Below are 14892 nucleotides of genomic sequence, written 5' to 3'. Positions count from 1 at the left end.
GTACGATGTCCATCCAACGACCGTAGTGCTTCTTCATCCTTTGGTATTCTTGCTCCAGCCACCCAAAGCAGCGTCGGTCATGCCGCTTGCTCCTGCCTCTCGTGGCCGGTTGTGCTGCCGCGGAGGCCTCCCCGCCCCCTACTACTGCCACGGCTGGCCAGTCCATCCCTCTACTCACCCACACCCCCTCTTATTCTGCGGCGATGGCAGCCTCACAATGTAGCCGAACAAGTGAACCATCGTACTCCTCTCCGCTTTGGCATCCACTGCCGCGTCTTCCCCAGCTCCGCGTCGTTCCCTTCCTAGGCCTCACCGTCGTCCACCGTCCTGGTGCTCTCGGCGCGGCGTGGTCAACGTGGTCAAGGAACGACTTCCATCAGAAGAGTACTGTAGATGGAGATGCTGACAGCTGGGTCCACGGCTGCAGCAAGCAAGTGCCTCCTTATTACGTGCAAAATAATGATTCCTCCACCTGACAGCAGGGACCCACCGGTCGGGCCACCGCATTTCGTGAAAAAAATGTTTCCCCCTGACTGCTGGGACCCACCAGCTAAATCTTGGCACGCAAGGAAGTGTCTGACAGTCGGGACCCACCTGGTCGAAGCGTACGTAGCATTGTCATTCTGGTCGAGAACGTGTACGTACATACTGGTCGATGTAGAGGCGCGCACGTGTCGTAGTAGAAGCGCGCACGTAGCATGTACACGTACGTACAGTGGCCAGGTCCAAGAAAGTAAATACGACCACGGACAAACATACGGGCGGGGTCTCGAACGCCTACTCGCGCATACGTACAGCCAGGGCTCCTGTACATGGCTGGGTCGGAACGAAGAAACTGCGTCGCCGTCATGTTCATGGGGAGCGAACCGGCTGGGTCGGAACAGAATGCATCGTAGTGTTCATCGGGAGGCAACCGACTTGGACGGAACAGCTGATGGAAACGAGGCCTGGCGTACCGCAGAACGGAGGAAACGACCTTGTGTTCGACCGGCCACGGTCGAAACGGGATCCTGTTCACCGGGAGGGGTCTGGCGTACCGCAAAACGGAGGAAACAGACTTCTCTTGGACCTCCTACGGTCGAAGCGGGGTCCTGTTGGTCGAGAGGGGTGTGGCGTACCACAAAATGGAGGAAACAGACTTGTGTTGGAGTGCTACGGTCGAAACAGGGGTCCTGTTCATCGGGAGGGGTGTGGCGTACCGCAAAACGGGACTCTACGGGATGCTGTTCATCTCCACCGTCGACCTCCTCCAGCCTCCACGGGCTACCGTTCATCCACCATCAACCTCCTCCAGCCTCCACCCCCAACTGTTCATCCACAGGCTCCTGTTCATCCAGCCTCCACCGCGCGCTCCTCCACCGGCTACTGTTCAACCAGCCCTCTCCACGGGGTCCTGTTCAACCACCCCTCCACGGGCTACTGTTAATCCAGCCCTCCACCGGCTATTGTTCAACCAGCCCTCCACGGGGTCCTGTTCATCCAGCCCTCCACGGGGACCTGTTGATCCACCCCTCCACAGGGTCCTATTCATCCACCGGCTCGATCGATCGGGGTCCTGTTCATCCAGCGGCAATGGCCTCTACTACCACGGGGTCCTGTTCATCCAACCTCACACCGGGAGCTATTCATCCAGCCCCCCCCAACAACGCTCACTATTCATCCAGGGAAGGAGGCAGAAGGATTCAGTCGGCTTCAGTTAGCAGCAGTAGCGAAGGAATCACTCAGGTTCAGTTAACAGCAAGGGATCGATCGATCGCTCGGGTTCAGTAACGTGTAGCCTGCAGTGCAATCGCTCGGGTTCAGTTAGAGACCAACGCCTCGCACACACATGCGTACATACGAGAGAAAGGCGCATCGCTCGGCCCCCGACCACCCACCGTAGCCGGGAACTCCCTCGATATTTTCCTCGACCTCGCTTCTACCATGGTTTTTTCCATCATGGACGGCCCAAAGAATGTCATGCAGCTGCGTCTCCGGCCCGCCCAGGACAAAAAGCCCATTTTCTGTCATGATTTTTTGTCATAGAAGTAGGAGCCCACCACATCTATGATGATACCGGGTTTTCTCACAATTATTGTCATAGAAGTGTCATAAGCATGACAGAAAAAAAATTCGTTTGGCCCAAAATGTCACGGATGTGTCTTTTTTTTGTAGTGTATACATGTTCCTCTGACTATGAGGTTATGCAACTCCCGAATACCGGAGGAACACCTTGTGTGCTATCAAACATCACAATGTAAATGGGTGATTATAAAGATGCTATACAAGTGTCTCCGATGGTGTTTGTTGAGTTGGCATAGATCGAGATTAGGTTTTGCCACTCCGTGTTTTGAAGAGGTATCTCTGGGCCCTCTCGGTAATGCTCATTACTATAAGCCTTGCAAGCAATGTGACTAATGAGTTTTTTGCGGGATGATGCATTACGGAATGAGTAAAGAGACTTGCCAGTAACGAGATTGAACGAGGTATGATGATACCGACGATCGAATCTCGGGCAAGTAACATACCGATGACAAAGGGAACAACATATGTTGATATGCGGTTTGACCGATAAAGATCTTCGTAGAATATGTAGGAGCCAATATGAGCATCTAGGTTCCGCTGTTGGTTATTGACTGAAGATGTGTCTCGGTCATGTCTACATAGTTCTCGAACCCGTATGGTTTGCATGCTTAACGTTCGATGACGATTTGTATTATGAGTTATGTGATTTGATGAAGTTCGTTCGGACTCCCGGATGAGATCACGGACATGACGAGGAGTCTCCGAATGGTCGAGAGGTAAAGATTCATATATTGGAAGGTTGCATTCGGACATCGGAATGGTTCCGAGTGATTCGGGCATTTTTCCGGAGTACAGGGAGGTTACCGGAACCCCCTGGAAGAAGTATTTGGCCTATTGGGCCTTATTGGAGGATAGGAGAGAGGCCACGTGAGAGGGTGCGCCCCCCTTGCCCAGACCGAATTGGACTAGGGGAAGGGGCCGGCCCCCCTCTTTCCTTCTCCCTCTCTCTCCCTTCCACTTTTCCCTCTCCGATGTAAGGAAGGAGGGGGGCGAATCCTACTTGGACTAGGAGTCCAAGTAGGACTCCCCCCTTTGAGCGCCCCCTCTAGGGCAGGCCTCCTCCTCCTCCCCCCTATATATACGTGGGAGGGGGGCACCCCAAAGACGCACCAAGACTTCTCTTAGCCGTGTGTGGTGCCCTCCTCCACAGTTACACACCTCGATCATATCGTCGTAGTGCTTAGGCGAAGCCCTGCACCGGTAACTTCATCAACACTGTCGGCACGCCGTTGTGCTATCAGAACTCTCCCTCGTCCTCAACTGGATATAGAGCTCGAGGGATGTCATCGACCTGAACATGTGCTGAACGCGGAGGTGCCGTATGTTCAGTGCTTGGATCGGTTGGATCGCGAAGACATTTGACTACATCAACCGCGTTACTAAACGCTTTCGCTTTCGTCCTACGATGGTACGTGGACACACTCTCCCCGCTCGTTGCTATGCATCTCCTAGATAGATCTTGCGTGATCGTAGGTAAAAAATTTGAAATACTACATTTCCCAACAATTTCTGGGTGACTTCTCTTCAGAAGAACAAGTCCATTCTAGTTTCATGAATCTTTTAACTCATGGCTTCTTCCATTCTGGTTTCATGCATGATTGTAGAAATACTATTGAGTTCTTCCAGAGAACAAAGCCACTGCCGACTAGATCATGTTGCGCCAAGCCAAGAAGAAGGCCCGCCCGCTCAAGTACGAGGTGCGCTGGGTGGCCATCTTGACATACTATCACGACGCTCTTGGTGTGAAGATGACCAAGGAAGAAGTGCGGAGGATGGGCATTACCTTGGAGAGGCACGAGTACTTGGCAGTAAGTATAAAAGATTTTTCATTCTGATGTTTGTGGTACATTTCACCGTTTCGTGTTGACATGCCATTATGCTTTCATTATGTAGGTTTGTCCAAATTGGTGTTATGGAAAAGACGAGTCCTGGGCGGCATTGGTGGATCTGTGGTGTGATAAGGATGGAGCCTGGGCAGCTACGAGCATAAAAAACAAGGCTAACCGAGGGAAGGAGGGAGTACATGCTCAGGGAAACCGAAACCACTTTCTCCACAAGACACTTCATGTATGACTACCCTCATTAAACATTCTTCTTTTTCTATTTACTGTCACTTTCTTATGTATGACTAACCTCTGTTTGGTGGTGCAGGAGGAGAAACTGAACCGGCCGCTCTCACACATGGAGGCGTGGGAGATCGCCCATACGCGGAAGGAGCCCAAGCCTGGCGAGGCCAAGTACTATGGCATGACCGCGCAGAAGAATAAGGCCTACTCCCATGGGTATCTGAGGTTACAATCTCGCACACCTGACCCCATTGCGGCGGATCTGGATGAGAGGGTGGTGGTCGGGATGGGGCCCAAGGAGCACGGTCGGGAGGATTTTCTGGATGCTGTGATCACTCCTTCTATCTCCTACACACAGCTCCGAGCTACCGACCCAAGCATGAGCCAGCGCACGAGCACGTCCATGACCAGTGCGCAGTCACAGTCCCTCTTTGCTGAGCGGCAATATGTAAGTATTTTCCCTCTTATCTTCATTGCTCACTTTATTTTCCGCACTGACATGTTTTATGAGTTCCATCATGTCATACGGTAGGCCTACATGGACAACACACGCTAGGAGACCATGGCGTGGCACGCGAGCCTTTTAGCCGTGCATGAGCACAACTCTCGCATGATGGCGGTTAGTTTGGCCCCTTTCATTTCACTTCTATATTGCACTTGCATTTCTTCTGACATTCTCTTTTTTTGGGGGTATTTATTTGTGTTTCGAGAAATGTTACCTTTGATCGATTTAGGTATGATTTACCTAGAGGAGGGTTGTACCCTGCACGAGGCAAATGAATGACACAAATGAAAAATAGGAGGGCGCTAGAGCTGGATTGTTGGCGCTGGGGCATGCTTGAGTATAAAGGCATCCCAATCATGGGAATAGACCGGACCATATATATTAACTGAAGGTAATCAATCGTAAAGCCTGGATGTTATATCTTTGAGTATTCAGTGTTTATATAAAGGCATGTTAATAATGTGCATGTGTGGACAATTGAGCATCTGCAAAAAAATCTCCGTTGTTAATCATTATGCACTCAATGTCTCCTTTTTTCCTTTGGTAGTATTTCTCATCAAAGATGAAAACAAATGGTGCATGTTTTGATACTAATATATTGATAGGTACATTTTAAAATAAATTAATCTACAAAATTACTGATATTAATACCTCACTTTTTTATGTTTCCCTAACTAACAAGCATGTGCAAATATCATATAGAATCTAAGTGTCACATGCACTGACACGAAGGCGCTTCCACCCGACCAACCCTGGTTCATGGTGACTAATGTTTACTATGCGAGTTTCTGAAGTTCACCATCTAAACAAAGCATTACAAAACAAAAGGTGAGCATTATTATTCAAAGGAATTACGAATTAACCTGCTAAATTTATTAAAGGAATGAATAATTTTGAACTGACTAGCCACGCTCATATTGGATTGAATATATGTGGAGAAAAAAATTTCTCGTTGCAATGCACGGGCATATATATTAGTATACTGTAAAAAAATATGATAAACATTGGCGGAATTAGTACATGGACCAAACAGGCCCATCATCCCTCGCCGGTCGCAAAGGGTAAGAAAAGGACATGCGGTGCGTTCCCCTAGGAAAGCCAAAGGAACGGAGACTGCGGCATATGCCACGCGCGCAAATAATCGCCGCCAACAGCGGCGGCTCACAGGTCACAGCCACAGCAAAAGGGAAAGAAAAGCACGGAGTGCCAGCATAGTCCCGGATTCCGAGTGAACACTACCCAACCTACTCTCTCAAACCCCTAGAATTTCCCCGTCGTGGCGGCCGCCGGCCGATTGCCCCACCCCACCCTGGCTAGATAGCTCTCCATTCCCCGACCTCCTCACCCCGTTCCCGGTTCCCCAGCCGCGCGAGTCCCCCGGTTCGGAAGGAGGTAGCCAGTGGCGACCGGTCGGCGAATAATTTCGCCCAGATCTTCCGTCTCGCCGGCCGCCGGCCATGGACCAGCGAGTATCCCCGGGGTTTGAACGTGCTGGCGAGCGCGATGAGATCCGGGGCGATCTCATCAGCAGGCTTCCCGACGACCTGCTCTGCACCATCATATCTCTTCTCTTCCCACCAAGGGCGGCGGACGCACGCCGGCCGTCCCCCCCCCCCCCCCCCCATGGCGTGATCTCTGGCGCTCCGCGCCTCTCAACCTGGTGATTCACTCCCCTGTCAACCCCCACTCGCCCTCCTCCGTCGATCCCTCCGCCGTGGTCCAGGATACTCTCCGAACACCTTGGCCCCACCTGCCGATTCTTCTTCCGCGGCGGCGACCTAGGCCCCCAGGCGGAGAGCTGGTTTCAGTCCCGAGCCCTGGCCAACCTGGAGGAGCTCGACATTAAGTTCCTCCCTGCATGACCCAAGGAGATATTCTCGCTGCCACCATCCGCTCTATCCTCCCCGGCCCTCCTGGTTGTCAAGGTCGCCTATTGTTCTTTCCCCGACGAGATCTCCATGGACTTCCCACTCCTCAAGCACATTACCTTGCTTGACGTTTCCATCTCGGGGGACGTGTTCCACGGCTTGCTCTCTGCATGCCGCGCCTTGGAGAGCTTTTATATGTCCAATGTTCATGCTATGGGTTGCCTCCGTGTCAGTTCGCCGACTCTTAGGAGCATCGGCTTCAGCAAAGAATATTGTGGGAACACAGAAATCATCATTGAGGATGCTCCTCTCCTTATGAGGTTCATTTTATCTTATACTTATAATTGTGTGGCTATCCGGGTAGTTAGGGCGCCAAAACTCAAGATATTGGGCCCTTTATTTATCGCCATCTCCAGGATACTTGTCTCCCAGGTACGTAGCAGCTGCAGCATCCTTGACCTTGCATTTGGCATTCCTGCATGGAGATAATTATTTTTCATGGTCATTGTTTGTTTTCTTCAGGGAATAAGCCCAGACAGCTCGGCAAACTCCATGCGCACTGTGAAGGTTTTGTCTCTCAGGTGTTCTGGACAGGAATTGGATGCGGTTCATAACGTCCTGAGGTGGTTTCCCTGTCTGGATAAACTCTAAATCGTTGTAAGTTCCCGCCTTTGCTTGCTTTGAATGTATGATTTGATTGACATCTTCTGTTTACTAATTGGAGCCACACCCCATATGTTGATTCTTTAAAAGTTATCTAAAAATAACTTTTAGATCTGAATTGTGTGGGTGTGTATGCATTCCTCACTTAGATTTACTAATGCATACCAGAGGAGTTTAGGAAAAAATATATACTGATCGTGTACATACACAAGCTGACAAGCATTACCTACCGAACTCGAATCTCTTCTTCATTTTTTCTATTAATAATGGCGCGTGATCTAAATAAAGGTGTGGTTAAAAACATACTAGCTAAATTACTAACTCGGTGCAACCATCCATTAAATTTAAAGTTACTAATCCACCGGGTTCAGATATTGTATGGGTTGTGTGGAACAGACTGTAGATGCAGATATATATAAAAAAATATACATTTAACAGTGTAAGTCATGTACAAATTAAATTAAGAACATAAAATATGGAGGAAATAGTAACCAAGAAAGTGCCACATGCCCATGTGTAGACACGAATGCCATGTTCGATTGCACATGCTGAACGGATGCTCCCTACTTTGACCTCCTCAGAATGCATCGTTAACATGCAGTTCTCGATTGGGATAGCTCGTCGTGGATCCAATGATCAAAATATGTATGTTTAGTTATACAATGATAATGCTTCATTTGAGAATCCATCAAATGCAGCATGCCTATATCAATGAAAGTGGGAGATGTCTTTCTCAATGGATGGACTATTTCAATGATATTTAGTTCTGACAGAAAAATGATACAAAAAGTTCAAAAATTAAGAAAGATATATGTACTTCTTAATCTGATTCACTGTGTGCTGAAAATCCAGATGAAATTATCAATCAATTAAATATTAAAAGTACAAAATACAAGGGGTTCTCTCCTAAGTACCACGTTTAATCCACATCATCAGAATTATTTCGACCATTAGATGAGTCCATGTCAAGTACAGATGTGGAGATTAAGGACCACTCCATTTTCTTAACCAAAGAGCTCTCTTTAAATAACAACAACAACAACAAAAAAAACAGGCAGCTCAAAAGTGCTTGCGCCACATGGAAATGTGACCATATATACTAGCGAGAACGTGCACAAACCGAAAGCCCCAAACACAGAACATAGAAAATGTAAAGCATTCGCTTCAAGTATGTGGTATCCACGCAGAAAAAAACTATGTATGTTGTATTCGGCTTCTATTTGGTGTTAAACTAAATTAAAAATGCTATAGATAAAATTACATGACTCAAGTGACAACCGAAATTCCCGCGTAAAACCAAAAGCCCAATTGATCTCACTCGAAGCTAACATTTATAAATGCGAACCAAACCTGTAAAAATTGTACTGACCACATAATTTCCGAAGAGACGTACAAGTCGCCCATCTCAAAAACTTATAGAACCCAAAAATCACTAAAGGTGTTGATGGCTAAATCACCAAATGCGGGCTATGTAATGACGCTCCATGGCAATAGGACCGCAAAAGAAGGTAAGCTTGAAACGACGGGTGGTGAGAACCACTAGCTCCATAGAGTGTATTCCAGCAGCCACAACATTTGCTGCCGAGTTCAAATAATTCTTTATGCCGGATCCTAATTATTAGCTGGACTACAAATAATATACATGTTTCACCTGATTTAAACACGCTACATGTGATGTCATAAGATGACGAGGATGAACTCCCCTCTATAACTCTAACTGCAAGTTAATGCCAGAAAGAGCGGAGTCTGGTAATCTGATATGAGGTCGCTAACATTTACTTTAGAATCCGCAACAAACCTACAACTTTTATTCATAAAATTCAAAAAAATGTAAAAATAATGACCATTAGAAATTTATTCACTAATTTTTTTATCTAGGTGTATAAATATGTGTTTCTTCCTGTACATCACAATCTGTTTGGAAGCAAAAGTTTCTTTGAGTGCAACCAATTGGAAAAACTACCATGGCCCTTGAGTTCACATTCCTTTCTTGGTGTACTCAGACAAACTTTTGTGTCACTCTCTATGGTTTCTAATCCATTAGATATAAGGTAGATATTTTCTGGCATGTATTAAAATTAACTGTTCATTAATATGACAAAATAGGTCGTCATTGCCAGTGTAGTCATGTGTTACATGAGTTAAGGAAAATATTTAATAACAATGCAACCACATTTCAAAATAGATGTCAATCTAGAAATCTTGCGGTTAAACTTACCTAACTTTTAATACTGACATGTATACATTATATTATATTATATTATAGTATATTATATTATATAAATGTATTGAAATAAAACATTATAATACATTGTTTTGAAAAACATAGTTTTGTTTCTATTCTTCTTTGAAAAAAAGTAGTAGAAAAACAATAGAGGAAACTGCATCTTTGCGACTAACCATATGAAATAAATTGCATATTTTAGAACAGAGGGAAATTTCATGTATTTCTGGAAGATCAAAGTAAATGAGAGGGGAAAAAGATACAACACATAATCAGAACAAAGAAGAATTTCATGTATTGTAGAAATACAGAGTATAAACGGAAAAAAGACATGCACAAATTAGAAAGTATATACTTAACTAGCACAAGCAAATATGTTTTGATATTCTATTCCAAAGGTCATATAAACATCATCTGGTCATTGGTACATGTGACTCGCAATTTGGACGCTGTCTGATAACAATGACCCAACATCACAACAAAACAATAAGCTCACTCTCACTAGTAGAAAAAGGGCCTTTTGTCCCGGTTCTAGAGGGCCTTTAGTCCCGGTTCTGGAGCCGGGACTAAAGGGTCGTTACTAAAGGTTCCGGGCCCTCCACGTGGCTGCTGCCTGGAGGTCCACCTTTAGTCCCGGTTGGTAACACCAACCGGTACTAAACACCAACCGGTACTAAAGGATTTTTTTAAAATTTTTCTTTTTGAAATATTTTCCCGATTTTCCTATTTCTGAATTATTTTAACCTCTAATCTCTAATCACCCCTCATCGCTGCTCAATTTAATCTCTAATCACCCCTCACATTCCAAATCATCTAACTTCCCGAACGGTCACCCATCCTCCCACTCCCCCAGCCTGAGCACGCTTAACTTCTGGGTTCTATTCTCCCTCGTTTCCAAGTCTGCACTTGTTGTTTTCCTGACAATAGTAAGATGTCAATCCTATTAACCCTCAGGAGTTTAGCTTGAGCATTAAGTCACACACTTCACTATTTGAGTTTGAAACTATTGTTCTAAAAAACAATAATTATTTAGTAACACTAATATTTCTTGAATAAGTAATTTGACCATTGTTTGACCAGATTTGACCAAAATTCAAAAAAACTGAAATAATTATTTAGTAACACTAATATTCTTGAATAATTATTTAGTAACACTAATACTTCTTGAATAAGTAGTTTGACCGTAGTTTTACCAGATTTAACGAATTTTTTTAAAAAAACTGAAATTTGAGCATAACTTTTTTTCTTTTGGAATTTGAGGATTCTAAAAATTTGCAAACAGGCCGTAGGCTGTCAAAATCGGATGCGGATTTTCGTGCTGAACATTTTGATATATTGTACATTTTTTTCTGACATCGTATGCAAAAGTTGTAGCCGTTTTACATTTTCCCTACACTTTTTGCAAAACATGTCCAAATTTAAGTTTTTAAATTTTCCTAACTAGTAGATGTGGTAACATAACTACATCTCGAAGGATTTTAACTTTTGAAGATTTTATCCTTTTCTTTTGCTTTTTACAAAACTGAAAAGGCAATACAAAGGGGGCAGGGCGGGGGGGGGGGGGGGGGGGGGGATTTGAAAATTGCACCATTAGTACCGGTTCGTGGGACGAACCGGTACTAAAGGTCTCAACCCCATTAGTACCGGTTCGTGGGACGAACCGGTACTAAAGGTCTCAACCCCATTAGTACCGGTTCGTGGCACGAACCGGTACTAATGGGCATCGCACCCTTTAGTACCGGTTTGTGGCACCAACCGGGACTAAAGGTCTCATTTGAACCGGGAGTAATGCCTGTACGGTGCCCTCGCCGCTCGAACCGGGACTAATGCTCACATTAGTCCCGGTTCGTAATGCAACCGGTATTAATGCTCTTTTCTGGCCGAACCAAAGCCCCTTTTTCTACTAGTGTCTCACAGCTGAAATTTAATTTGTGTTAATTGAACATCATGTACACGATACATAATGTCTCAATAATTAATTAACCACATATCTTTCGTTCATGCCGCAACACACGGAAATTATAGCTGATGTAAACATGTTCGCCCAGACCATACAAATAAATGTTATATGGTTCTTCCTAAAAAAATATTATATGGTTCAACAGATCGATACATGATTTGGCCTATTATTACTAATATCATAGACAATTCTCATGCTATGTTATGCTCTATAGAAGATGTGTCAGGAATGTACATAACTCACCATGACCCTAAAAATGGCTGAGTGCGGAAAGAAGCCCCAGATGCTAGAACCAAAGGCTTGAGGGTGTCATGATAATTGATTTTTTATTTTTTGTTTCATTTCTAAAAGATGGATCTAATTATGTGTGCAAACAAGAATCTCGTTGCAAGCCTATATTTTGCAATGAAGATACGAAACAGACAGTCTAGATTGCTCGGTACAGCCATCCACAAAATGATAGGGTGGCGTAGAGGATCTGCACTAGTGAGCACACGACAATTGATCTAAAGGGTGTGCAGATTGTTTGTTTGTTTCATAAATGTCATCAACTCAATGCCTAACTATATATAAATAGTTTGTACAAAATGGAATCAATATCGAGATTTTTTTTGTTACAAATATTTAATTATTCCTTCTTAATTGGTTACCAACATAATCATACAGAAAATGAAGGTTCAATTTGCACCTTTAGGAATATATCGACGACTAAAACACCGTGTATTTTGCAGAGAAGGGGTGAATAGATATTTTGGGCACAACCTATTGGCGAGGGCCACCATACTAGTTGGCTTTAAAACAAATACAATTGTCAATTCTTTATGTGTAGCCCGTGTGGATGCACGGGAATATGACTGGTATTATCTATTCTAGTTAGTAACAGCTTTAACATATGCCTCTTTTTTCTGTTTTGCAGTTTCATGAACACAGAGAGGTGGATAAGAATAATGAGCCTCCTTACAACGGACTACATCCAGTTGAATGCCTTCAGGACCATCTTAAAACTATGGTGTTTAAGGCATTTGTAGGTCATGACAACCAGGTGAACTTTGCCAGGTTCTTCGTTTTAAATGCATGAGTGCTAAATAAAATTGAATTTTAAGGATGGTTTATGGACTACAACACACTAGTAGAAAACAGGGCTTCGGTCACAGGGCAGTATTCACATTAGTCTCGGTTCAGTCACGAACCGGGACTAATGTGAGCATTGGTCCCGGTTCGTGCGGCTAAGGCATTAGTCCCGGTTCACCTGGGCCCTTTAGTCCCGGTTGGTGCCACGAACCGGGACTAAAGGGTGCGATGCCCATTAGTACCGGTTGGTGGCACCAACCGGGACTAAAGGTTAGACCTTTAGTCCTGGTTGGTGCCACCAACCGGGACTAAAGGTCTTTCAGTTTTAGAAAAAACAAAAGAAAATGATGGAAATGTCAAAAAAATAAAATAAAATAAGTTTTCCGTGTGATATGTGGTCTAGTTGTTGGGAAAATTTACAAATATGAATTTCAACTTTATTTGCAAAAGCTCTCTGGAATTTGTAAAATGGGCATAACTTTTGTATACGAACTCGGATTAAAAAGTTTTTTATATGAAAAATCATCTACTCGAATAGTTACATCCGAATTTTCAAAATCCTCAAAAACCTAACAGAACGAAAGATACGGGGCTTTTAAGATCGAGAGTGGAAAAAAATCGAAAAAAATTCAAACTTACTAGTGGCGCACCATTTGCTAGGTGCGCCACTAGTAACAGAAAAAAATATAGTTTCAATTTTTTTTAGAAAAAATGTGGTCAAATCTGGTCAAACTGTGGTCAAACTAATTATTCTAGAATATTATTGTTACTAAATAATTATTTAAGTTTTTTTAAATTTTGGTCAAATTTGGTCAAACTGTGGTCAAACAATGGTCAAACTAATTATTCAAGAAATATTAGTGTTACTAAATAATTTGTTTTTAAACTATAGTTTCAAACTCAAACAGTGAAATGTGTCACTTCATGCTCAAGCTAAATTCCTGAGGGTTAATAGGATTGACAACTTACTATTGTCATGAAAACAACAAGTGCAGACTTGGAAACGAGGGAGAACAGAACCCGGAAGTTAAGCGTGCTCAGGCTGGCGTAGTGAGAGGATGGGTGGCCGTCCGGGAAGTTAGATGATTTGGAATGATGAGGGGTGATTAGAGATTAGAGGATAAATTGAGCAGTAATGAGGGGTGGTGATTAGTGATTAGAGGTTAAAATAATTCAAAAATTTTAAAAAAAAATCAAAAAGAAATTTCAAAAAAAAATCATAAAATTACATTTAGTCCCGGTTGGTGTTACCAACCGGGACTAAAGGTGAAGCTCCACGTGGCCAAGAACCGGGACTAAAGGGGAGAGGCATTAGTAACGACCCTTTAGTCCCGGTTCAAAAACTGGGACTAAAGGGCCTTACCAACTGGGCCAAAAGCCCTTTTTTCTACTAGTGACAGTACATCTCTGGGTTATCTACACAATATGCTACGTGTGGAAAACAGAGCTTCTCGAGATGCTAAATTTGAATTCAGGCAATATATCCATCCTCAGCGTCGTCTCGAAGAGTACATCCATGATTTGTCAGTGGCTGACCATTTTCAGAGAGCGATATGAAGGGTTGATGCCTGAAGATTGCACTGTCTCCTCCATAAGTCTGCTCAATTTCTAGTCTAAAAGTTTCTCTGTAATACTGGTAATTTATGAAGTTAGCCCTGTTAAAACTGCAAAAGCTGTTATTGGATTCAAATAATAGTGCACTGCTGAGAATTCAATGGGGTCGGATGCAGAAAAGTTACTGCCAAAATTTGTAACCGCGAGGGAGCTGGTCATCTGCCGAAGCTCCTCTTACCTGGGAAATTTGTGGCTTTGTTCTGCCTAAGCTACTCTGGGAACACATGCCTGTGTTGGAATCTTAATTGATTTTCAGTTATATACCGAGATATTGGAAGTTTTAACTGCTGATTTGATTGTTTGCGTGCTTATGAAATTTGGTTGATGGTTCAGGTTATGCCCCTACGCTTTTCTATCTAGGAAGGAGCGTTTCTGTAATTCTCTAGGATTGAAGTTTATGTTTATATAACGATCCTGAACAGCCTGGGGGACTGAATGCTATACAATGTTCATCATGTGTGTCTCGAGTCTCGAGTCTCGACTACCGCTCGAACATGCCACGTGTTGCCTACTTCGGTAATGTTTGAATTTACTGAAACGATATTGATTACACCCTTGTACAGATTCGCAAGTAATTTTACTGCCAATATCGTATTATAGGCTGACTGCAGGGGCGTACCCAGGTTCACCTACCCGGTTGCACAAGACATCGGGTGGAGGACTTTTTCTCCCCTTCTAATTGTGTGACACCCTACGTTTAGATGAAAAAAAATGTATTTTTCACCTATGGGATGGGATACTGGGTCATCTTCTTTCTGGCTCCGCCCCTGGGGCTACGGACCTGAAAATAGTGCTGGCTTCTCGGCAGGATCCTATTTTATACTGCTTGTGAACCTGTTTTTTGCTATCATGTCCGT

General features: G+C 44.1%; 1 long non-coding RNA gene across 1 annotated transcript; it reads left to right on the top strand.

The window, feature by feature from the left end:
- The first annotated feature begins 6335 nt into the window (after positions 1–6335).
- Positions 6336–14326, top strand: LOC120967339 (uncharacterized). Its single transcript, XR_005761142.3, has 3 exons — positions 6336–6935; positions 7026–7160; positions 12267–14326. It is a non-coding gene; the product is annotated as an uncharacterized lncRNA (long non-coding RNA).
- Positions 14327–14892: the final 566 nt, after the last annotated feature.

Source organism: Aegilops tauschii, chromosome 6, assembly GCF_002575655.3.
Source record: "Aegilops tauschii subsp. strangulata cultivar AL8/78 chromosome 6, Aet v6.0, whole genome shotgun sequence".
Taxonomy (NCBI): Eukaryota; Viridiplantae; Streptophyta; class Magnoliopsida; order Poales; family Poaceae; genus Aegilops; species Aegilops tauschii.
Note: the sequence above shows the minus strand (reverse complement) of the source record. Positions and strands in the feature narration are given on the sequence as shown.